General features: G+C 39.7%; 1 pseudogene; it reads left to right on the top strand.

Annotated features, from left to right (window-relative positions):
• The first annotated feature begins 874 nt into the window (after positions 1 to 874).
• Positions 875 to 24,707, top strand: LOC128664864 (39S ribosomal protein L38, mitochondrial-like; annotated as a pseudogene).
• The last annotated feature ends 1,079 nt before the right edge of the window (positions 24,708 to 25,786 follow it).

The following is a 25,786-nucleotide window of genomic DNA, read 5'->3' as shown; positions in this document are numbered from 1 at the left end:
TTAAAAATAAAATGCAGGTGTCAGCGATAGCGGGGGCGGCAAATTAGGGGTTAATAAGTGTAAGGTTAGGGGTGTTTAGACTCGGGGTACATGTTAGGGTGTTAGGTGCAGACTTAGGAGGTGTTTCCGCATAGCAAACAATTGGGCTGCGTTAAGAGCTGAACGCGGCTTTTTTGCAGGTGTTAGGTTTTTTTTCAGCTCAAACAGCCCCATTGTTTCCTATGGGGGAATCGTGCACGAGCACGTTTTTGAGGCTGGCCGCTTGCGTAAGCAACTCTGGTATCAAGAGTTGAAGCTGCGTTGAAAATGCTCTACGCTCCTTTTTTGGAGCCTAACGCAGCCTTTATGTGGACTCTCAATACCAGAGTTATTTTTATGGTGAGGCCAGAAAAAAGCCGGCGTTAGATTTTCGGGTCGTTACCGACAAAACTCCAAATCTAGCCGTAAGATTACTAAAAATAAAAAAAACTAAGATTACTTAAAATCAAAACTACAATTAAAAAAAATAATAAACATTAAAAAAAAAAAAAAATACCATTACAAAAATAACAAATGAAATTATCCAAAAATTATTCCTATTCTAATCCCCCGTTTAAAAAAAAACAAAAAAAGGGGGGCGAAGCCAGCAGTGCACAGAAGAGGTCGCAGATCTTTAGAGCTCCTGCATAGTTTCAGCTAAATATGATTTAAAGCCAGATCTTTGACATACCTGAGAACCTATATTATAATGGGACTATTTCCACAACTTTATTTGCTGATCGGAAGCCACTAAACTTTGCTATTCTGCTATCTGTTGTGGGTTACACTTGAAAATCCTACTATCTATCTATAGAGCCAGCGGCCATTTTACCACGCTTGCAGACACGCAATCACTATGGCTGATATCCACGGGATATTTCTTGAGATCACCAAACTCCTGACCCACCACCACGGCAAGCTCGCTGCCGTTTTGGATGGAGCTGGGGAATCGGAGGAGAATTGCAGGATTCCGGTGGAATTGTCTCCGGACTTAGCCGAGGTGGACACTGATTGGGGGGATGCTCTGGGGCCCCGGCATTCCTCGTATGTCTCTAGTCTCGCATCTACTGGGTCCGGGACATATCGGTAGACGGAGGAAATCAGCAATGAACTCTTGCTTTCCAGCACGGTCCTACAACACTGCATGGGAGAGGATGTCACTCGCATAGCTAGTTTGGTAACTACCGAAAGTCAGGGTTCTCAAGGAAACATAAAGGTCCTTGATGTGATTAGCACTAACTGCCATTCTGTCACTCATGATGTCTTTCTAAGAGGCCTAAAAATAAACAGCACATCACAACAACATCACAACAGCTCTCTCTTACATGGGAACAGCGTACCTTGCTTCGCTCCTTCTGGGTTAACACCCCTGAGGCGAATGGTGCACTGCTTCACTTCTGCCCTAGGAAAGCCGGAATAGGTTAAGTACATCTAATCTAACATCATGGTCTTCCCATCGTACACAAAACTTTCAACATTTAGTCCAATGAGTCGACACCATTTTTGACTGACAAGGTTAAATTGTATAAGGCACAGCACGATATTGTGGCCATAATGAACAACGGCAAATTTGACAATGCCGACAATTTCATATACAAGCAGGTTTGGGAACTATATTCATCCCTCTATAGTTCACAATGCATTTTTATTGAGATGAAGCTGTGGAAAGCCCTCCTAAATAGATAATGTAACTATGAAGGTGAACTAACATTAAGATACCATGGGACTGCATTCTTTTATTCACCTCTTGAACAGAGTGCTTGTTTTATGGTTATGGGACGGACTATGTTCTTATGTTTTTATGCTATCTGTTAAGTGGCAGGTTAATGGGTTTTATATAGTAAATAGTTTTATATGTTCCGTCAACCCATGCAATGTTAGGTAATTATCACTTGGGGCTGCTTGCTAGACATGGTATATTTCACACTCATCAATGGGTTAATAAACTCTGTAACCCACTCAGTTTAGAGAGCCAGTCAGAGCAGATTTTATTAATTTAGATGTTTCAAACGATGACATTTATGATTTTAGGGTTTTTGTGGTCAGCAACGCTACTCTCCCTATATGTTAGCATTTATAAGCTGGTTATTACCCCATGCACTACATATTAATGTTGTAGTTTATACGCTCCAAATGACAACACCTATGGCTTTAGGATCCTCTGTGATCAATAACATTGTTCTATTGGTATGTTGCTGTGTGCAGGTTGACTAGTTAATCTTTAGATTTCTAAAATAACTTGCATGTTGTGAAATATAATGCTAGACTGTGTGCTACCATTCTCAGTGCGTCATTGCCATAGATGTCAGTTTATACCATTCTCTATGCATGTATGACCACCTCCCCTTCACTCCCCCCCCATTTTCATATAATGTACCTTCCTGCTTGGAAGGGCTAGTTATGTGGTCTGTCTTATTTGTACCGCAACCTTTATCATTGAAAGTATTAATGTGACATTTCTCTATTTCATTTATACTGTAATGCTAGTACTATGTGACTATGGAAAAGTCCACAAGATATAAGAGATTCTCAAAATATTTTTGTATTGTAAAGCTGATTATGCATGGCTGCAGGGTGTTTCCCCAAAGTTTACAAGTATTCATGCTATATTATATATGTTCACAGAATGTTTCATGATGTAGGGGGACCTTTTAATTCTCTATGTCATGAAACTAGGAGTGCATATCTGCAAAATGTTTTACAGCAAAACTAAATCTGGAAAAGTGAGGTATTTGTTTTGTACGGGTAAAACTCTTTATGATATAATGGTTATGACTATATCTTTGTAAGTATCACGGATATGATGTTGTTCTTGCCCCGTTGCTCTACCTATATGTTAATATCTCTCTTGCAATGTGACATGTATGTTGTAACCTACTTTTAACCTCAATAAAAATATTAAATATAAAAAAAAAAAAAAAAAACACCCCAAAATAAAAAGCCTTAATCTATAATAAACTACCAAGGGCCCTTAAAAGGGCCTTTTGTAGGGCATTGCCCTAACGTTATCAGCTCTTTTGCAAAAAAATAAAAACAAACACCCCCTAACATTACAAACCCCCACACCCACAAAATAAAAATAAAACCTAATCTACCCATTGCCCTGAAAAATGCATTTGTATGGGCATTAAAGGTGAATGCAGCTCTTTTTTGGCCCATTAAAAATAAAAAATGCCTAATCTAACCCCCCCAAAAAAAAATTAAAAAAAATCCCAATACAAAAAATAACAAACGAAATTATCCAAAATAATAAAAATTATTCCTATTCTAATACCCCATTTAAAAAAAAAAAAAACACCCCAAAATAAAGAAACCCTAATCTATAATAAACTACCAATAGCCCTTTAAAGGGCCTTTTGTAGGGCATTGCCCTATATTTAACAGCTCTTTTGCTAAAAAATTTTTACAACAAACACCCCCTAACATTACAAACCCCCAGCCCCCCAAATCCACAAAATAATAAAATCTAACTAAAAAATAATAATCTAACCATTGCCTTGAAAGGGGCATTTCTATGGGCATTGCCCTTAAAAGGTTAAAAGGGCATTCAGCTCTTTTTTGGCCCATTAAAATAAAAAAAACCTTAATCTAAAAAAAAAAACACCCCCAAAAAAACAAAAAAAATCCTAACACTATCCCCAAAATCGGTACTCACAGTTGCTGAAGTCCAGTGAAAGATCTTTATCCCAGCAGCGAAGCATCTTCATCCAGGCGGCTCCATCTTCATCCATCGCGGGACTGGCATCTTCTTCATCCCTGCGGAGGCGGAGCGGTCGATGCGCAGAGGCGGAGGTCCAGGCGGAGGTTCATTGGTCCAACGTGATGGTCTTCTTCATGCTATCGTCCGCCACACACTGAGGATTCAATGCAAGGTACCCCTTTTATATTGGGGTACCAATATATGTGATTATTTTCAAGGGGGGTGATTCTTTTCAATACCCACTGTATATAAATAACTATTTTAAAATGAAGTGAAGAACATAAGAATTTCAAGCATTTATTTTAAAAACAAATTAAAACACATTAAAAATGAATAAAAATAATATTGCATGTTTCAAGGTATTTGACTTGGAAGGGCTCAAAAGTGTATATATATATAAGCCTGTGTTACCCTGGGAGGTTCATAGTTGGTTTGTTTGAAATAATGCATTGTGTCGGTGCTGGTTATGGTCCCAGGAAAGGGGAGACCTTGACATGGTCCTGGGCTTGATCATTTGGCGCCAAATGTAACTGACTTCCCCTAGTTTTGCTTTTAAACATTACTGTGTATCTGTAATGCCTTGTTAAGGATTGTGTGGATCGCAATTGGTGAGGTTACCAGAAAATAGTGTATGTGTCACAGCTGTTTAGATTGACACTATGAGGAAGTATCAAATAGAACAGGTTGTGCAGATTTGCTTTAGTTTAATAAAAAAATTCCCCAGAGCTGATGTAAAGGGTTAGTTTTTTATAGTAATGATCAGGTAGAATGCAAGATAGCAAATAGTTAACTTGAGTTATACAACCACTGTTGTCTGGAAATTCAATATCACTCTCAGTTGTTTAGTAGATTAGAGCATCAGAGATTAGGTATTGAAAACCTTAACTTATACCCTTGTCAGATAGAATAATCAGATATCAATTGAAAGTCTGAGACTTGCAGACCGTGGCAAAGTAAGTTTTAAACTTGCGGTACCTTCTGTAATCCTTGAGCTTGTTGTGCCACTCACAGCTGTAAGACAGTGTCGGGTTACCACAGCACAGAACGGAGAGACGGAGAGAGGCGTCACTGCTGAGACGTAAGTTTTGACTGACAGCCAAGTGGTTCTGACGTCAAGCTGCATTGGTCTCTACGGCGGTGTATCTCACTGCAGAATCTGTGAGTAGAAAATTAAAGTCCCAAATTAGGATACAATGTTACTCAGTGTACCTGATGAGGAATCCTGGGGAATGATCCGTTTGTAGACAGAGAAGTATAAGCGCTGATATAAAATTTTCTCCACGGCGGTGTATCTCTCTGCAGAATCTGTGAGTAAAAAGTTAAAGTCCCAAATTAGGATACAAAGTTACTCAGTGTACCTGATGAGGAATCCTGGGGAATGATCCGTTTGTAGACAGAGAAGTATAAGCGCTGTTATAAGTTTTGTAATCCGTTTCTTGAAACTTCTTTGTGATAGACGTTTAACAGAGGCTTTAACCGGAGAGTAGCAAGTTAAGTAACCTTTTACTTGCAAAGTCCAAATGAGAGATTTTGACTTCAGTAGCGAAAAGTAACAAAAAATAGGTTTTAGATCAAACAGAGCTTAGGTGAGTAGCTTGCTGCAGGTAAGCAGGAAACAAAATACTAAGCACTGAACTTAGTAGGCGGGAAGCATTTAAAGGGAAAGTTGGTGAGAGTAAAGTAGTCTCTTAAAGCTACACACCGTAACAACCTAAGATCTTGACAGTATCTGCTGGCGAATGCCAAGTATTCTGTGTGTTGTATGTATACATACATACATAAATAGAGGTAGAGACGAGTGCACTCCGACAAACAGGATACACTTGCCCGGGTGCTGAGTAAAATTTCAAATAGATGTAGAAGGAAACAGCACTCACTGGGCTTGACTACAAAAAGTGTTCTTTATTTCAGTGATGTTTCGGGGCTTGCACCCCTTCATCAGACCAGGTCTGTTTCCTTCTACATACACACATATAAATATATACATATATATACAGTGTATATATATATATATATATATATATATATATATATACATACAGTATACACACAAATCTTTCAAGAAAAAGGCACTCTCCGTTATAACAAGTAAATACTTTTACTACAGTGAACGTTTTCGGGGTTACCCCCATCCTCAGACTTACATACATAATTAAAACATAAACTTTTATGTGTTACCTTCACCAATGTGCTATCCAGACTGAATAGTGTCCCCTCTGTGCAACTGTGCTTGCGCGAGAGTTCGTAAGGCAGCCCTAAGGGATCAAAAATAAAAACATCAGACACTAAAGGCACGGCAGAAATGATAGGGATTCAGCTGTCAAGATAGTTAATGTGGGATCAGCGTGATCAAAGTATGAAGGATTAATGTCAATGTAGTGTTAGGTCAAATGTGTCATACAAGCCCAAAGTATATGAAATAGATGACATGATAGCTGATCGTCAATGTGAATCTCAATTGTGTATGTAATAACGTCAAGAGCTATTGCTGCAATCCATAGTCACTATATGTTGTGTCAATTATTAACAGTTTAACCGTATCAAGAACGGTATATGCAAAATTCACATATTGTTCACAAAATCACGTTAGTAACAGAGTTATATAGCTCTGCTTTTTTAGACAAAGCGACCAATCACCAAAGAGGGAGACAGCAAATAATGCACCGCAGTTCTAATGCTACATCATGATACAGAAAGTCATAAAAGCACCCTATACACCAAATATAAGACTGTCATTTAGATCAGCCTATAATAATACTTATCCCGGGCATAAATCAATCCAACGGTTATACTATTGTTGTTATTCTTATTAACATAAGCACTCATTGATATACATAATCAGTTGTTAACCCTACTTCTGTAGCTAACCTCAGCTACCTATCTAAATATGCAACTATGGCAGTAAGGAATCACTCATATTTAGGACAAGTATCTATCATTAACCCAAATATGATCATATTTGTAACATAGACAACTACAGTATCAACCTGAAGAACTACTAATTAGCAGTATTAAACTAATATCATTGGTCTATGTGAGTCTTAAAATTATAACCGTCAATCACTGTTGCTATTGTCAAGTACATAGTACCTTTACTGGACCCTGGCAAGTATGCACAGCAATCCCAAATGGATTGTAAGACATATTATACATAATCATCAATCATCAGAAAACACTGCATGTCTAGATGTACATTTAGCCCTTTTGGTATCAAAGTATCCAATCAAAAAATCCACTGGCTCCCCCTTCTGCAGCAACAGTTTAGTCCTGTCAGCCCCCCCCCCTCCAAAGAGGGGGGATATGGTCAATAATGCTGAACTTAAGGTCAGTCACGTTATGTCATCCCTGAACAAAATGTCTGGCCACAGGTTGGTCCGATTTGCCACAATTTATGGCAGTTCTAATTGCTGACCGATGGTTGGCCATTCTAGTTTGTGCATCATCTTGGGTTTTACCCACATTAAACTTCCCACATCGGCAGTGGAGCATGTAAACCACATATTTAGTCATGCAGATGACCCTATGTCTAATCTCAAATTTTCTATTGGACCATGGATGTATAAAAAATGTGCTCTGGGTCATCCCACTGCATGTGGTGCATCCACTGCATAGGGTCACCTCCACGATTAAATATGTGGTTATAGATGTGATCATGTATATGCCCTAGTTTTCATCAGGATATGGTGCATTAGTAGAGATTATGTAAGAGCATATACGTTGTTTACATTGAGAATATGTTGAGAAACATCCATGTAACCACTATATATATTGCAGATATTGTTGTTGTATATAGATACATGCATAGATTTCTTTGAAATGCAACCGTTACATTTTGCAACCAAAACACAATCGTCTAGATTTAGAGTTTTGTCGGTAAAGACCCGTGGTGCTAACAAGGCTTTTTTTTTCCAGCGCACCCTTAAGCCAACGCTGGTAGTTGTCTGAATGGTTGCGTTAGCCTCAGAAAAGTGAGCGTTGAGCATAATTTAGCTCCACTTCAACCCTCAATACCAGCGTTGCCTACGGTAGCGGTAAGCTGGAAAAACGTGCTTGTGCACGATATCCCCATAGGAAACAATGGGGATGAGCTGGCTGAAAAAAACCCTAACACCTGCAAAAAAGCAGCGTTCAGCTCCTAACGCAGCCCCATTGTTTCCTATGGGGAAACACTCTCTAAGTCTACACCTAACACCCTAACATGAACCCCGAGTCTAAACACCCCTAACCTTACACTTATTAACCCCTAATCTGCCACCCCCGCTATCACTGACACCTACATTATATTATTAACCCCTAATCTGCCGCTCCAGACACCGCCGCCACCTACATTATACCTATGAACCCCTAATCTGCTGCCCCTAACATCGCCGACACCGATATTATATTTATTACCCCCTATGACCTTGCATTCTATTGGCTGATCGGAACAGCCAATAGAATGTGAGGTCAGCCAATCAGATTTTTCCTACCTTAATTCCGATTGGCTGATAGAATCCTATCAGCCAATCGGAATTCGAGGGATGCCATCTTGGATGACGTCATTTAAAAGGAACCTTCATTCGGCCTTAGGACATCGTAAGAAGAGGATGGCTCCGCATCGGATGGATTCAAGATGGCTCCGCTCCGGTTGATTGAAGATTGAAGATGCCGCTTGGATGAAGACATCTGCCGCTTGGAGGACCTCTTCTGCCCCGATCGGATGAAGACTTCTGCCGCTCCGGTTGTCCACTTCTGGCCCATCGGTGCCCGGGTGGGTGAACAAGGCTCCAGGTAGGGTGATCTTCAGGGGGGTAGTGTTAGGTTTTTTTAAGGGGGGATCGGGTGGGTTTTAGAGTAGGGGTATGTGGGTGGTGGGTTGTAATGTTGGGCGGGGTATTGTATTTTTATTTACAGGTAAAAGAGCTGATTACTTTGGGGCAATGCCCCGCAAAAAGCCCTTTTAAGGGCTGGTAAAAGAGCTGATTACTTTGTAATTTAGGATAGGGTAGGGCATTTTATTATTTTGGGGGGGCTTTTTTATTTTATTAGAGGGCTTAGATTAGGTGTAATTAGTTTAAACTTATTGTAATTTTTTTTTATTTTCTGTAATTTAGTGTTTTGTTTTTTTTTGTATTATAGTTTGGTTTATTTAATTGTATTTTAGTTTACATAATTGTAGGTAATTTATTTAATTAGTTTAATGATAGTGTAGTGTTAGGTGTATTTGTAACTTAGGTTAGGATTTATTTTACAGGTAATTTTGTAATTATTTTAACTAGGTATCTATTAAATAGTTATTAACTATTTAATAGCTATTGTACCTAGTTAAAATAAATACAAAGTTGCCTGTAAAATAAATGTAAATCCTAAAATAGCTACAATGTAACTATTAGTTATATTGTAGCTATATTAGGGTTTATTTTATAGGTAAGTATTTAGTTTTAAATAGGATTAATTTATTTAATTATAGTAAATTTAGTTTGTTTAATTTAAATTATATTTAGGTTAGGGGGGTGTTAGAGTTAGGGTTAGATTTAGGTTTAGGGGTTAATAACTTTATTATAGTAGCAGCGACGTTGGGACGGCAGATTAGGGGTTAATAATTGTAGGTAGGTGGCGGCGATGTTAGGGAGGGCAGATTAGGGGTTAATAAGTGTAGGTAGGTGGCGGCGACATTGGGGGTGCAGATTAGGGGGTAATAAATTTAATATAGGTGTCGGCGATGTTAGGTGCAGCAGATTAGGGGTTCATAGGGATAATGTAGGTGGCGGCGATGTCCGGTCGGAAGATTAGGGGTTATGAAAAATTATTATAGTGTTTGCTATGTGGGGGGGCTTCGGTTTAGGGGTTCATAGGTAGTTTATGGGTGTTAGTGTACTTTATAGCACAGTAGTTAAGAGCTTTATGTTCCCGCGTTAGCCCATAAAACTCTTAACTACTGACTTTTTTTTGCGGTTGGAGTCTTGTCGGTAGAGGCTCTACCGCACACTTCTTCCAAGACTCGTAATACCGGTGTTGGGCAAATCCCATTAAAAAGATAGGATACGCAATTGACGTAAGGGGATCTGCGGTAGCCTGGAGTCGCGGAAAGAATGTGAGCGGTAGACCCTTTCCTGCCTGACTCTAAATACCAGCGGGCATTAAAAAGCAGTGTTAGAACCCCTTAACGCTGCTTTTTAACCCTAATGCAGAACTCTAAATCTAGGCGAATGTTACTGTATCACCATTGTTTTTAATATGCATAGGCACATGGCGTCCGGTTGCCGTTAGCACCCACTGACAGATTGGGGAAGTCACATGACCGCGGTAACTTCCGGAATGCCGACAGCAATGCCGCAATGAGGGATTTGGGAATACACATAAATGAATGAGTAAAAGGGTTATGTTTTATAATGTTTGTTTGAAAACAGGGGAGACCCCGAAATGTCACATAAGAATAAAGTAAATGTGGCTAAAGACATTGGAAAAATGGTGCTTATAGACTTGCTCGACACAGGGTTGCCACAAACCTTCAATTCAATTTGTTAAAAGAACAATAGCTGTGAAGCGCAATAAAACCAGGTATGACTGTATTATAGACATTGGAGCCCCTTCCAGTAAAAAAAAAACTTGCTTTATACACTGTCAGAAAAATGGGTACGGTTGGGGTCCGTTTGTGAACACTCACGCCTAGATTGAGAGTTTTTTCGGTAAAGACCCGCGTAGCTAACGCTGCTTTTTTCTCCAGCGCACCCTTAAGACAACGCTGGTATTTAGAGTTGTCTGAGTGGCTGTGTTAGGCTCAGAAAAGGGAGCGTTGAGCATAATTTACCTTCCCTTCAACTCTCAATACCAGCGTTGCCTACGGTAGCGGTAAGCTGGAAAAACGTGCTCATGCACGATATCCCAATAGGATACAATGGGGCTGAGCTGGCTGAAAAAAAACCTAACACCTGCAAAAAAGCAGCGTTCAGCTCCTAACGCAGCCCCTTTGTTTCCTATGGGGAAACACTCTCTAAGTCTGCACCTAACACCCTAACATGAACCCCGAGTCTAAACACCCCTAACCTTACACTTATTAACCCCTAATCTGCTGCCCCCGCTATCGCTGGCACCTGCATTATATTATTAACCCCTAATCTGCCTCTCCGGACACCACCGCAACCTACATTATCCCTATGAACCCCTAATCTGCTGCCCCTAACATCGCTGACAACTATATTATATTTATTACCCCCTAATCTGCCCCCCCCCCCAACGTCGCCGCTACCTTACCTACACTTATTAACCCCTAATCTGCTGACTGGACCTCGCCGCCACTATAATAAATGTATTAACCCCTAAACCGCCGCACTCCCGTCTCGCAAACACTATAATACATTTTATTAACCCCTAATCTGCCCTCCCTAACATCGCTGCCACCTATCTACAATTATTAACCCATAATCTCCCGCCCGCAACGTCGCCACTACTATAATAAAGTTATTAATCCCTATACCGAAGTCTAACCCTAACCCTAACACCCTCCTAACTTAAATATAATTTTAATTACACAAAATAATATTCCTATAATTAAATAAATTATTCCTATTTAAAACTAAATACTTACCTATAAAATAAACCCTAATATAGCTACAATATAACTAATAATTATATTGTAGCTATTTTAGGATTTGTATTTATTTTAACTAGGTACAATAGCATTGAGATCCAATCTAGTCACCAAAGGTACATACTTGCCTTTAAAAAGGTACAATCTGCAAGGGGTACCAATATGTACCCCTGTTAAAGGGTACAGTGGGTGTACCTTTGAGAGTACTGTTCCTGTGACAAGCTGTTGCACCCCTATACGATACAATTTTTGCACATTGTTTCTGACAGTGAGCCATATCCCTTTTAAAACCTTTTTATTAATATTAAAATTATATATTTTTTATTGAAAGTATATATATGTGTATGTGTAATACTTTATTTTAACCTTTACACTTCAGGTCTCAAATCATGCTGAATATTCAAGCACAGTTTTGGCTTTCACTTGAATGCAAACTACAACTTTCAACTTGTAACATGAGTGCAAGTTAGCGCATTCACGATATCCATTAAAAATATAGATTATGCTCAAGCAAAATCGGCCATGCTAACCCTTCTTCTGTTAACATGCTTACCATGGACTTGTAAAATCAAGTCAGGTCCAAAATGTTTAATTTTGCCTAAGTTAGCATCTTTGAAACATATAGAATGAAGTCTTAAGCTGACAGAAAGGAGAATTTATTAAATGCCAAGCGGACATGATTCGTCCACCAGTCATTGCTAAATGTCGACAACATACGCTGTCAGCATTTAACATTTCAGGAAATGCTTGTGCAATGTCTCCCCCTGCATATTCGCAGCAAATCGGATGATGATTGCCGGCCGCCACCTAAAAGGTGGCAGAGAAGTTAAGGAGTAGTGGTCTTACGACCGCAGCTTCTTAACTTCTGTTTCCAGCAAGCCAAAACTACGGGGGTAGATAGTAGCATCCGCTGCTTATTAAATCTACCCCCATGTCTGCACCTATAAAAGCACCTCTGTGTCCCCTTAAATTATCATCTATTCCAAGGGGTGAATGAACATTGATACAATTAAAATATAACTTTTATTGGAATTCAATTAAAAAGATTTGTGCATTAAAAACACAAGTATGATCAGTGGTACTCTATGGTAATTTAATACATATACCACTTTGTGTCTGGTTTAAGACTCAATATAAATTATACATGAGAGTCTTGAGGGGTATGTATTTTTTGAATTTGACGCCATAAATTACATAGGAAATTGAGCAAATATAGTCAGCAGTAAATTCAATTAGGATTATGCACTTAGATTTTATCAACAGTTTAGATATGTGGGTTAAATACTCCCCAGGCTTGTGAGGCTAAATATATACATGTTTTCTTATACTACTTGGACAAAAAATATAAGTAACAACCTGATGTTAGGATATAAATCACCATTAAAATAGATATAATTTTATTGCAACATGTGCATGTGTTATATTCCACTGGTATACTTGAATTTATTAGGTTGTGTGAATATTTTGTCTGAGATACTTTGATAGTAGATGTATCACAATATCTATTGCATTGAACAAAGCAGGAAAAGTTGGGGACTGAGTATCGGTCTCTATATAACAGCAAATATATATTGTGAGCATTTAAACTCACTTTTCAACTTTCCAAGCAGATAGTATCAATTTTATTTGCTGTTGCAAAATGTAGTTATTTGTCATGTTGTTACATACTTCGCAATTACATGTATCAGAGTTTTTTGTGATACCTGATCTAGTTATTTTCCATTTGTTTTGTTCACCACGTACACATTATCAGTTTAAAGTAAATACAGAGTTTTGCATCAATACTTAATTGCTACTATACATTATACATGTATAAAACATGATTTCAGTGTTCCCTTAAATATAAATACATATATTATACAGTTGCTGAATACAGTACTGCAAATCTGGTTCTGGAATGCACTTCTCATATAACAACAAGGAAGGCTCGTGTTTACTTATTATGTGGCAGAATGCCAGAACCAGACCGGTTCCTTTGTGGGTCAACCAGAAAAACCTTACAGGGCATAAAAAAGTGAATGTGATACAGTGTTAAACTTTGATTAATCATGTGGTTTAATGTTTAGTAATGGTACTGAACTAAAATAAATCATACTTCATTAAAAGTTGTACTAAATAAAGTAGATTAGTAACTACAGAAACATCTAGGTTTGAATTGAGTGTAACTGATAAATGTATAACAGGTGACGTAATTTTAGGATTCATCTGGAAAAATAGTTAGGATACCTGGACTAATTCCTTTTGTCCTTCAAGAGATCAAAAGTTTTGTTTTCTTTGAAGCAGAATCCTCCTTATTGACCAGCGGTCCTATCTCATGTTGCCAAAAATCCTTCAAAGACGGCAGCCTTTATAAAAGGATTTGGAGGATATGGGAATAATCCCAGTACCAATGTCACCTTAGGGTCAAGGGTTTTAACCCAGTCTGTTCATTGTCCAAAGGGAGGTCTAGATTTAACCGCCCTAAACATGTTTGTCAGGGTTCCAACTTGTATAATGGGAACATTCCACACAATTTTATCCTTAATCCAAGAGGGTCAGTTTATGGCTACTATAGACCTAAAGGATACATATCTGCGCATCCCTATACACAGGGATAACTTTCAGTTCCTGAGTTTTACCTATCTGCATAACTCTTCCAATTTGCCACTCTCTCTGTTGGGTACAATCTTGGAGGTAATCAGAATTAAAGTGAAGGTAAATTTGAAAACCTCTTGAAGACATAAATCAATAATTATTAACTTCAATTAGCTAATCGCTAACTTTCTTTCTTTCTTTTTTAAATATTAGTGAAATAAAAGTTATATATCAATACCGTTGGTAGCTTTACTCCTCCCAAACGCTATTTCCTTCTTTTCTAATGAGCGACGTATAGAGTGGTCCCACCCGCTCTATACGTGTTTCCAATGCACATTCACGATCCCCAGATCAACTGTGCCTGTACAAATGGTCGATTATCTCCCTACTGCGCATGCACGAATCAGCATTCTCTCGCTATTGCTACATGCGATATCCTTTCTGATATCCTTTCCTAAAGAATTGGTAAACGCATGCGCAAAACGGGAGCGCGCAAGTATTGCAATCTAAACCAAACTTAGATACCACATGCGCAGAATTACAAGGAGGTGGATGACGTGGGAAGATGGCTGCCTAACGGCCAGATTTTCAATAGGTTAGTTTTAAAACATGACCAAAAGAAAAAAATAAATAAATTATGGGTTGAATTTGAAAAGCAAAAATAAATTATTTATTACGCCGATAACTTCACTTCGAGCAAATTATTAAAAAAATTATTTCTGGACAAAGAATGATATCCTATATTGAGACCCAGGTAACTTTACCTTCACTTTAAGAGCATTTCAGTTACACCATATGTGGACGATTATACTAGTTCAAGCGTTTTTTTCCTTGTCACTAGCAATTGCTCATACTCACAAGCTTCTGTCTTCCTTCAAGACCAAAGTTGGAGAATCAATGTACCTGAAAGCTCATTATATCCTGCTATAAGGATAGCATTTATAGGAGTCATAATAGACTCAATCCTAATGCATCTAGTTCCTGACGGAACTTTGCAAAATAAAGATTCAGAGGGCGTGTCTCTCCCTACAAACGGCTCCATTTTCCATCAGTAACTCAGTGCATGGATGAGGTGGTTCTTATGGTAGCAGCTTCGTACGCAGTTTCTTTTTTCCCCTATTGACTTGAGACCATTTTAATTGTCTATACTACCTCAGTGGTCAAATAATTATCCACATTTGAAACAAAAGATTGCTTTGCATTTCTCTGTCAGACAATCTTTCTCTTAGGGACACAACGTCTTTCTTTGACCCTTGGGGCATCCTTCCTTTGTCAGTCATGCAGGCCCATTTATCAAGCTCCGTATGGAGCTTGAAGGGCCGTGTTTCTGGCGAGTCTTCAGACTCGCCAGAAACACAACTTATGAAGCAGCGGTCAAAAGACCGCTGCTCCATAACCCTGTCCGCCTGCTCTGAACAGGCGGACAGGAATCGCCAGACATCAACCCGATCGAATACGATCGGGTTGATTGACAGCTCCCTGCTGGCGGCCGATTGGCCGCGAGTCAGCAGGGGGCGGCGTTGCACCAGCAGCTCTTGTGAGCTGCTGGTGCAATGTTAAATGCGGAGAGCGTATTGCTCTCCGCATTTAGCGAGGTCTTGCGGACCTGATCCGCAGTGTCGGATCAGGTCCGCAAGACCTTTGATAAATGGGCCTGTTGGTCTATTGTGCCGACAGACACCAGTCTCTAAGGCTGGGGGTGGTCTGGGTTTCTCGAAGGATTTTGGTCTCCTCTAGAGGCATTGCTACCAATCAACATTCTGGAACTTCAAGCGATTCTTTAGGCTCTTCAGCCCTAGCCCCTATTGAAGGAGGAATAGTTTATCCATTTCCAGTTGAACCACATCACGTTGGTGGCCTATATAAATCATAAATGGGGGTAACCGCAGTCCACTGGCCATGCAGGAAGTATCTCAGTCCCTGTCCTAGGAAGAGAGGAATCATTGCTCCCTACACTGTCAGACAAAATGCGCAAAAATGGTACCTTTAGGGATACAACAGCTTGTCACAGGGGCAGTACCCTCAAAGGTATACCCGGTGTACCCTTTAACATGGGTACAAATTAGTTCCCCTTGCAGATTGTACCTATCAAAGGCAAATATGTACCTTTGGTGACTAGATTGGACCTCAGTGCTATAATGTACCCTTAAAAGATGGCGCAATCTCATCCTTTTAAGGGTACTGCCCCAGTGACAAGCCCTTTGTACCTCATGATGGCAAACTTGTACTCAACACAGCATATTAAAATGCTGTTCCATCAAATTTATTATATAACATTGGAATATGCATTCATTTAATGTGTACATTTTCAGACAATGTTTCAATAGCCACACTGCAGTTTTATAAGTTTAATTAGTATAGTCAAATAGAAGATCCTAAAACTGCTACATGAATTCCTGAAAGACCCAAGCTAAACAACTAGTTCCAAAAGGAGCTACTCAACATGTTTTATTTGACTCTGTACTAGACTCTCTCAACACCCCATTTAACTTAGGGTGACATGCCACATAAAACATAAATATATAGAAAACAACATAATAATAAAATATAACTCTAACGAAAGGAAGGGGGATTCAGGGGAGAGATAAACGATAAAACTCACAACCATACATTGAATTGTCACTCTATGCAAAATATATGCAAATTAGTCTATTTCCCCAGTACACATTTTGGTGATGAACCTTCTACCAATAGATGGAGCTGTATTACACATATCAAGGAACTTTCAACCAATAGATGGCGCTATGGCGTGTTAAACAATGTCTATGTTTGTTACTGGGGAATGGTTACAATTTTATTTTATTATTTTTAAAACAGGTTCTTAAACAGCTCTTGTTTATTTTATAGAGTTTAAAATAAAAAAAATGTTCTCTGTAATTTTAGTTTATACATTTGCTTTAACTCTTTAAGAGTTATCATCTTGATGTTCTTAATATAAACATTAAAATGTTAAGTGCTTGTTTGCTATTTAGAACCAGCAACACAGTATCATTGAAGATATGGGTTATTAAATATTTTTTGTTGCTTTGCACACTTCTTGCATATTACCAACAACCATTGAACATTAATTATTTTGCTGTACAACATGTATCTTGAATTCATTTTTGGTGAATGTAAGTTATGTGTTCAATTAATAATTGAGGTGCACAAATTATATGGACTTGCAGGGTTTGGCATCCTTGAACCACCCATACCCCTCAACCTTTTAGTCACACAAGTGATTGTACCTTTTTGGGGGGATTAAATGGTACAGACATGGACCCTTTGACAGTTGGAAACATATTTGTACCTTATTTACCCCTAAATGGTACATATTAGTTCCTTAAGGTGTAATTATGATCCATTGAGGGTACAACCACAGCAGTTGTACCGTAAGTGTTTACAAACGTACCCCAACCGTACCCTTTTTTTCTGACAGTGTACTGGCAACTTACATACCAGGTCTGGATCATCTCAGCAGTCAATCTGTGCATTCAAGAGAGTTGTCTCTCCATTAGGACATTTTTTATCGCTTAGTGATCTGATGGCCTCTGACCTAAACTATAAGCTTCCAAGGTATTGTGCAAGATCAAAAGATTCAAATGCTTACATGATAGACGCCTTGGTATTTCCATGGGAGTTTCATCTAGCATACCTGTTTCCTTAATTTGTTCTACTTCCAAGTGTCATTATTTGGATCAAACAGGAGTCAACAAAAGTAATATTAATTGCTCCAGCCTGGCCCAGCAGTACATAGATCTAGTGCAATGTCTTCATCTCCGCCATGGATTCTTCCTCTGAGACAAGACCTGTTGTTTCAAGGTCCTCTTTTCCAGGAACACAAATCTCTAAATGTAATGGTATGACTGTTGAATGCCTAGTTTTGAAACTTTAGGAGTGACTATTACATAATCTTGATATAGTCAGGGCTTTGAAATTCTATCTTAAATCTACTAAAGATTTCTGACAAACTTCTAGTTTGTTTGTTTACTACTCTGGGGCTCGTAAGGGGCAAAAAACGTCTGAAGTAGCGTTGGCCTCTTGGCTCAAACAAGTGATTCACAACTTCGGCTTATTTGGTGGCCGGGGAAAGTCGCCTCCTAAGCGTATCACAGCTCTTTCTACAAGAGCAGTTGCAACATCATAGGCCTTTAAAAATGATGCATCTTTGGAGCAGATTTGAAAAGCTGCAAGGTGATCTTCTCTGCTTATCTTTTCCAAATTGTATTGCTTTGATGTTTTTGCTTCTTTGCAAACAGCTTTTGGCAGTGTCGGCAAAATAGGCACTGCCAGAAAAATTGTCCCACCCTTTCCGCAACATAGACCATCTACTTGGATATTAATTCCATATTTTATGGAGGACTGTAGACCATCATCATTTTACGAAAGAAAACAAAATTTATGCTTATCTGATGATAAATTATTTTCTTTCGGAATGATGATAATACACAGGTCCCGCCCGTTTACATTTTTGGGTGACAGTTCTAATGACACATCTACAGACCCTGCTTTGTCTTTCCTACCTATGGCCTAGATTACGAGTGTAGCACAATATTGTGTTTTCGCAAGCGCAATATTTGCACTCCACTCAGTAATACCAGCGCACATAAATGTGCACTGGTATTACAAGTCAGACGTGCTTCCATGGGCTCCATGGGGAGCCTCTTTCTCATGCGATGAGACATGGCAATCAACCTAGTGCAGGCCAGGGGGCAAATCGCACAGCGTTAGGCAGTAAAATAAAAATATATATGAATATATACACATATCAACACATAAATATATATGTATATAAGCATATACATACATATATATATATAAATATATATATATATATATATATATATATATATATATAATGTACATTCAAAACACAGTCCCCCATTCATCTCTATGTAAAGGCACTTTCAGTGCCATTTTTTGTTTCTAAACTTAACCCCTTATAACTGCTTCATGCAGTTTTTTTATTTATTTTTTTAAAAAAAAGCGCTTTATTTTTAATTATACAGAACTCTTCTCTTGATTTGGGGAGCAATTGGGGCACATTTTTTATTATTAACCAGAGGTCTGAACTCTGGTTAATTGCGCTAAGTGCAAAGTGAAACCGCAAGCTTGTGGGAGCATTAGCCAGCCACTTGTAATGGCTGGTTATTTAACGTGCACCTGTAAACGGGCAAATTTGCACCCTTTACGAGTGCACATTAAGATAGCGCTCCACTCGTAATCCAGCACTATATGTATCCTAATCTCTAGTGGTACCAAAAAAAGAGAAAGAAAAAAGTTAACACGTTTCGGCCCCTACACGGGCCTTTTTCAAAACAAATATATAAAAAATCCTCAGAGCAAGCTTTCCAATTTTTAAATAGAATGCCAACCAATCGGAAACTACCTGCTTAATTCTGATTGGTCTCTGTTTGGAAAAAAACACACTTGAAATGAAGTAACGGTTGAACAAGTCAGTCCTCAAACAGGTCCGCCATGACTTACATCATGGCGGCCAATAGGAGAGGCGCCTACCTTCATCATAGACTCCATTCACGTATGTTCGGGCCGCAAAACTCCCACCAATCAGAAAAGGGCCTACTCTTTTTATTCCAATGGGGGAATTGAATAAAATGGGAATGTGATCAAAACTAATAAAGATGTTTATTAAACAATAACAAAAAGGAGCTGAATCAACTTATATTCTTGCTGGTGTGCTGGACAATAAGCAGAAAAGGCTTCTGCATCTACTAGTCTAATACTTAATGAAATGTGTAACAAATACCACTATTTTTCACTTATACGTGTTTTTTTACAGATGATTAAACAGTTCATGATGAACTGTGAGTCTCAAGCCCATATCTGTGTATCACTTTAAATAAAATGGCTTGTGTGACCCTGTAAGATGCAAGTGCTCAATGTTAAAAATAGCAATATCCTGCAGTAACACTTAAACTAAATACCTTGTTATAACAAACATTTCTGTTATCTTGCTATAGAATAACATATCAGCCAAGTCTTCTTTGCTGCAATTGATTTTCAATAGACAAACTCTACCACCTCTTGTCTTTGGAAAACAAGGTAAGCTGCAGGTTGGTAGTTCTGGCCTGCTACCTCACTGGTACCTGTAGATTCTCCCATTTTTAAGAAACTCTATTAGCCATGCCTGTGAATCAGCCAGATACACTTACAAACCACCCAAACATGCCTATGAACACGCCCACTGTCTACCAGTGACCCCTCTACAAGATTACAAGTTGCAACAGGCCCTTTTTAACCTCCTGCATCAGGGAAAGCCTTGGGGAAATGTTGGGAGGAATTCTATTCTGTAGTGTAAAGATATAGATTTATCAGTGTTAGCCTTGGAAATTCTGCATTATACATTTTAGTTTGAAGAATAAGAAAAGGCCCAATATTTAGAGTTAAATTACATGAAAAGGAGGCAAAATAAATATTGAAAGTACAGTATATGTCAAAGTTGCTTTATTATGCATAACAACATTGTATATAAGAATCTCCTGTTTAATACAAATGACCCCACTTTTGTAATGAGAGACTGTTCTCTTTCCAATTAGGTGTCCACCTAGGATGCAGCTGACCGCCACCTCTCTCATTTGAAACCAGATAATTTGTAATTGTGGTGTGGGGGGGGGGGGTTTAGAGCTGCTATCTCTCCCTATGGTTCACCCTCTCTAATTTTTAGGTCATTGTGTGGTAATGATGGTCATCTGCTCTAATGAGGATGAGGGGGCGCTTTTAAAACACCTATTCCCCCACACAGAGGGTATGAGACCCCAATTTGAAATAAGCGGACCCCCTTTTTTTCACGCATGCTAATACTGGGAAGTGTATGTTGTTGTTTTACCATTGCTAATATGAAGTTTACCATAGGGGTTTAATTTTGAACTAATTTCAATTTGTGGATGTAGCCTAGGTTTGTATATGAACCAATAGCTTGTTAAAGGGACATGAAACCAACATTTTGGGCGCAATCCGATATACGGAGTAGTTTTCGGCGCAAGCAAGGGAACAAGCACCGTCCGTAGTTTCACCTCGCACATCGGGGTATTACATATACCCCGCCGGCAGTTCCTAAAGTGCCATAAGTCTGATGAACCAGCGATGTCCAGAAATGAGTGTAACTACAAATTTCTGGAGTCGCCAGTGACTTCCGGCACTTTAGAAACTGCCGGCGCCTAAGAAAACTAAAATGTTAAATCTCCCATAACTGTCTAACCTGCCTCCCAAAAATAAGCCAGACACGTATACCCCTATATCCGCAATCCCCCCTCTCACTCCTAATAATAAATGTATTAACCCCTAGACCGACAACCCCCACAATGCAATAAGCCTAATTATTAACCCCTAAACTGCCATAGCCCACACCGCAATAAACCTATCCTAGTATTAACCCCTAAACGCCATAGCCCACACCACAATAAACCTATCCTAGTATTAACCCCTAAACCACCATAGCCCACACCGCTATAACTAATAAAGTGTATTAACCCCTAAACCGCCGCTCCCGGAGCCCACCGCCACCTACATTATATGTATTAACCCCTAAACTGCCGCTCCCGGACCCCGCCGCACCTAAATAAAGTGTTTAACCCCTAAACCGCCGCTCCCGGACCCTGCCGCCACCTACATTAAATTTATTAACCCCTTATCTGACCCCCCTACACCGCCGCCACCTACATTAAATTTATTAACCCCTAATCTCCCACCCCCAACGTCGCCGCCACTATATTAAATGTATTAACCCCTAAACCTAAGTCTAACCCTAACACCCCCCTAACTTAATTATTATTTAAATAAATCTAAATAATATTACTATTATTAACTAAATTATTCCTATTTAAAACTAAATACTTACCTATAAAATAAACCCTAAGATAGCTACAATATAATTAATAATTACATTGTAGCTATTTTAGGATTTATTTTTATTTTACAGGCAACTTTGTATTTATTTTAACTAGGTACAATAGCTATTAAATAGTTAATAACTATTTAATAGCTACCTAGTTAAAATAATTACAAAATTACCTGTAAAATAAATCCTAACCTAAGTTACAAATACACCTAACACTACACTATCAATAAATACATTAAATTAATTAACTACAATTAGCTAAAATAAAATACAATTAAATTAAATAAACTATAATACAACCCCCCCCCACTAAATTACAGAAAAAAGAAATATTACAAGAAGTTTAAACTAATTACACCTAATCTAAGCCCCATATTAAACTAAAAAAGCCCCCCAAAATACTAAAATGCCCTACCCTATACTACATTACAAATAGCCCTTAAAAGGGCTTTTTGCGGGGCATTGCCCCAAAGTAATCAGCTCTTTTACCTGTAAAAAAAAGACAATACCCCCCAACATTACAACCCACCACCCACACACTCCTACTCTAAAACCCACCCAATCCCCCCTTAATAAAACCTAACACTACCCCATTGAAGATCACCCTACCTTGAGCCGTCTTCACCCAGCCGGGCACCAGTGGTCATCCGATCCAGGCAGAAGTCTTCATCCGATGGGGCAGAAGAGGACATCCGGACCGGCAGAAGTCTTCATCCTATCCGGGCAGAAGAGGACATCCGGACCGGCAGAAGGCTTCATCCAGGTGGCATCTTCTATCTTCTTCCATCCGACGAGGAGCGACTCCATCTTGAAGATATCCGGCTGATCCAATCAGCCAATCGGATTGAAGTTCAATCCAATTGACTGATTAAATCAACCAATCAGATTTTTCCTACCTTAATTCCGATTGGCTGATAGAATCCTATCAGCCAATCGGAATTCGAGGGATGCCATCTTGGATGACGTCATTTAAAGGAACCGTCATTCGTCGAGTAGTCGTCATGCTGGAAGGATGCTCCTCGCCGGATGTCTTCAAGATGGAGTCTCTCCTTGTCGGATGGAAGAAGATAGAAGATGCCGCCTGGATGAAGCCTTCTGCCGGTCCGGATGCCCTCTTCTGCCCGGATAGGATGAAGACTTCTGCCGGTCCGGATGTTCTCTTCTGCCCCATCGGATGAAGACTTCTGCCCGGATCGGATGACCACTACACTACACTACACTATCAATAAATAAATAAATAAAATTAATTAACTACAATTAGCTAAAATAAAATACAATTAAATTAAATAAACTATAGTACAACCCCCCCCCCACACACTAAATCACTAAATTACAGAAAAAAATATTACAATAAGTTTAAACTAATTACACCTAATCTAAGCCCCCTAATAAAATAAAAAAGCCCCCAAAAATAATAAAATGCCCTACCCTATACTAAATTACAAATAGCCCTTAAAAGGGCTTTTTGCATGGCATTGCCCCAAAGTAATCAGCTCTTTTACCTGTAAAAAAAAAAGACAATACCCCCCCAACATTACAACCCACCACCCACACACCCCTACTCTAAAACCCACCCAATCCCCCTTAATAAAACCTAACACTACCACAGGCAGCCGCTGGGAGAGCACTAAGTAAAGCGGCTGCCCTCTGTAAATGGGCTGACCCCTTGGGCCCTCTCCCCAATGAGCAATTTGAGGGTAAGGACTTGGAGTCGCTTGAGAAATATCGCAGCTTCTCCCGGTATTATAGAGTTGCTGATTTCTCCCGGTATTATAGAGTTGCTGATGCAGAAATCAGGAAACCCCGCTGGTGGAAGACTTATCAACAGTACCTGGATGCTAAGGAAGATAACAGGCAAGAGCTAGTAAACATTGGGTTCCCTTATCACACTCCTCACCACCCAACAACTGCGCAGGCATGAAAGAAAATTCTGAAAGAAAACCATAAGAATGCAGACCTGGAGAGAGCCTCACGGACCCGCACATTGAGCATCCCCCTGGATGAGGTTCAAGCAGAGTGGGAGAAGACTAGTGGCTCATACCATGTGCAGCGTGTGGCTGAACATTATGGCGTGTATAAAGATCTGTTTGGAGAGGCAACGTTTGTACCTTCTGTTTTCCTGAGAGTTTACTACAGCAAAGGAGAGGATTTTGCAATGCCAGTTTATTATGGGAACATGGTGACTGCATCTGAGGCAGCTGTACCTCCTGAAGTGAGATTTGAAGCTGAAGAAGGTTCCCTGTGGACTCTGTTGCTCACCAATCCAGATGGCCACTTGAGGGATACAGAATCGGAATATGTGCATTGGCTAGTAGGGAATATCCCTGGAAACCAAGTCTATTCTGGTGAGGAGATCTGCCATTACTTTCCCCCATTCCCAGCTCAGGGCACTGGGTACCACAGACACATCTTCCTTCTGTTTAAGCAGGAGCAGCACATTGATTACCAGGATGAGCTCCGACCAAACCCCTGCCACAGCCTGAAGATGAGAACATTTAGAACGTTGGATTTCTACAAGAAATATGAAGATTACCTTACTCCAGCCAGCCTGGATTTCTTCCAGTGCAAGTGGGAGGACAGTGTTACATCTGTGTACCATAATTTGTTGAACATGAAGGAGCCCATCTTTGACTATGAGCGCCCTCCAGTCTATCACCCTAAGCAAGTGAAATATCCACACAAGCAGCCCCTGAGATATTTCGATGGGTATCGGGATACTGAGGAACCAAGATATGGAATTTACTGATCTGTTAAAATTCATCAGATGTAGATCGAATGGAGATGTGAAGTCTTACTGTGTATTTAGGCCGTATATTGGACGTGGTGGCCCAGTTGTGGCTTATCCACCCGCTACTTATTTAGCTCAGCAATAACTCTACACCTTCCATTTATAGAAATTTGCTTAGAGTATGGCACATTAACTTGTGTGCGACAGTACATTGTGGGAATGTATATTCTATCCAGTATTATGATGCTCTCGGAATGTGGTGCCATCATACTTTTGTACATTATATTTTGAAATAAAATAAAACATTCTTTAAAAAAAAAAAAAAAACTAACACTACCCCATTGAAGATCACCCTACCTTGAGCCGTCTTCACCCAGCCGGGCACCAGTGGTCATCCGATCCGGGCAGAAGTCTTCATCCGATGGGGCAGAAGAGAACATCCGGACCAGCAGAAGTCTTCATCCTATCCGGGCAGAAGAGGGCATCCGGACAGGCAGAAGGCTTCATCCAGGTGGCATCTTCTATCTTCTTCCATCCGACGAGGAGCGACTCTATCTTGAAGACATCCGGCGAGGAGCATCCTTCCAGCATGACGACTACTCGACGAATGATGGTTCCTTTAAATGACGTCATCCAAGATGGCGTCCCTAGAATTCCTATTGGCTGATAGGATTCTATCAGCCAATCGGAATTAAGGTAGGAAAAATCTGATTGGTTGATTTAATCAGTCAATTGGATTGAACTTCAATCCGATTGGCTGATTGGATCAGCCAATAGAATGCGAGGTCAATTCTATTGGCTGATCCAATCAGCCAATCGGATTGAAGTTCAATCCAATTGACTGATTAAATCAACCAATCAGATTTTTCCTACCTTAATTCCGATTGGCTGATAGAATCCTATCAGCAAATCGGAATTCGAGGGACACCATCTTGGATGATGTCATTGAAAGGAACCGTCATTCGTCGTCGTGCTGGAAGGATGCTCCGCGCCGGATATCTTCAAGATGGAGTCACTCCTCGTCGGATGGAAGAAGATAGAAGATGCCACCTGGATGAAGCCTTCTGCCGGTCCGGATGTCCTCTTCTGCCCGGATAGGATGAAGACTTCTGCCGGTCCGGATGTCCTCTTCTGCCCCATCTGATGAAGACTTCTGCCTGGATCGGATGACCACTGGTGCCCGGCTGGGTGAAGACGGCTCAAGGTAGGGTGATCTTCAATGGGGTAGTGTTAGGTTTTATTAAGGGGGGATTGGTGGGTTTTAGATTAGGAGTGTGTGGGTGGTGGGTTGTAATGTTGGGGGTATTGTCTTTTTTTTTTAAAGGTAAAAGTGCTGATTACTTTGGGGCAATGCCCCTC

Source organism: Bombina bombina, chromosome 6 (assembly GCF_027579735.1).
Source record: "Bombina bombina isolate aBomBom1 chromosome 6, aBomBom1.pri, whole genome shotgun sequence".
Classification (NCBI taxonomy): Eukaryota; Metazoa; Chordata; class Amphibia; order Anura; family Bombinatoridae; genus Bombina; species Bombina bombina.
This window is presented reverse-complemented; position numbering and strand designations above follow the sequence as displayed.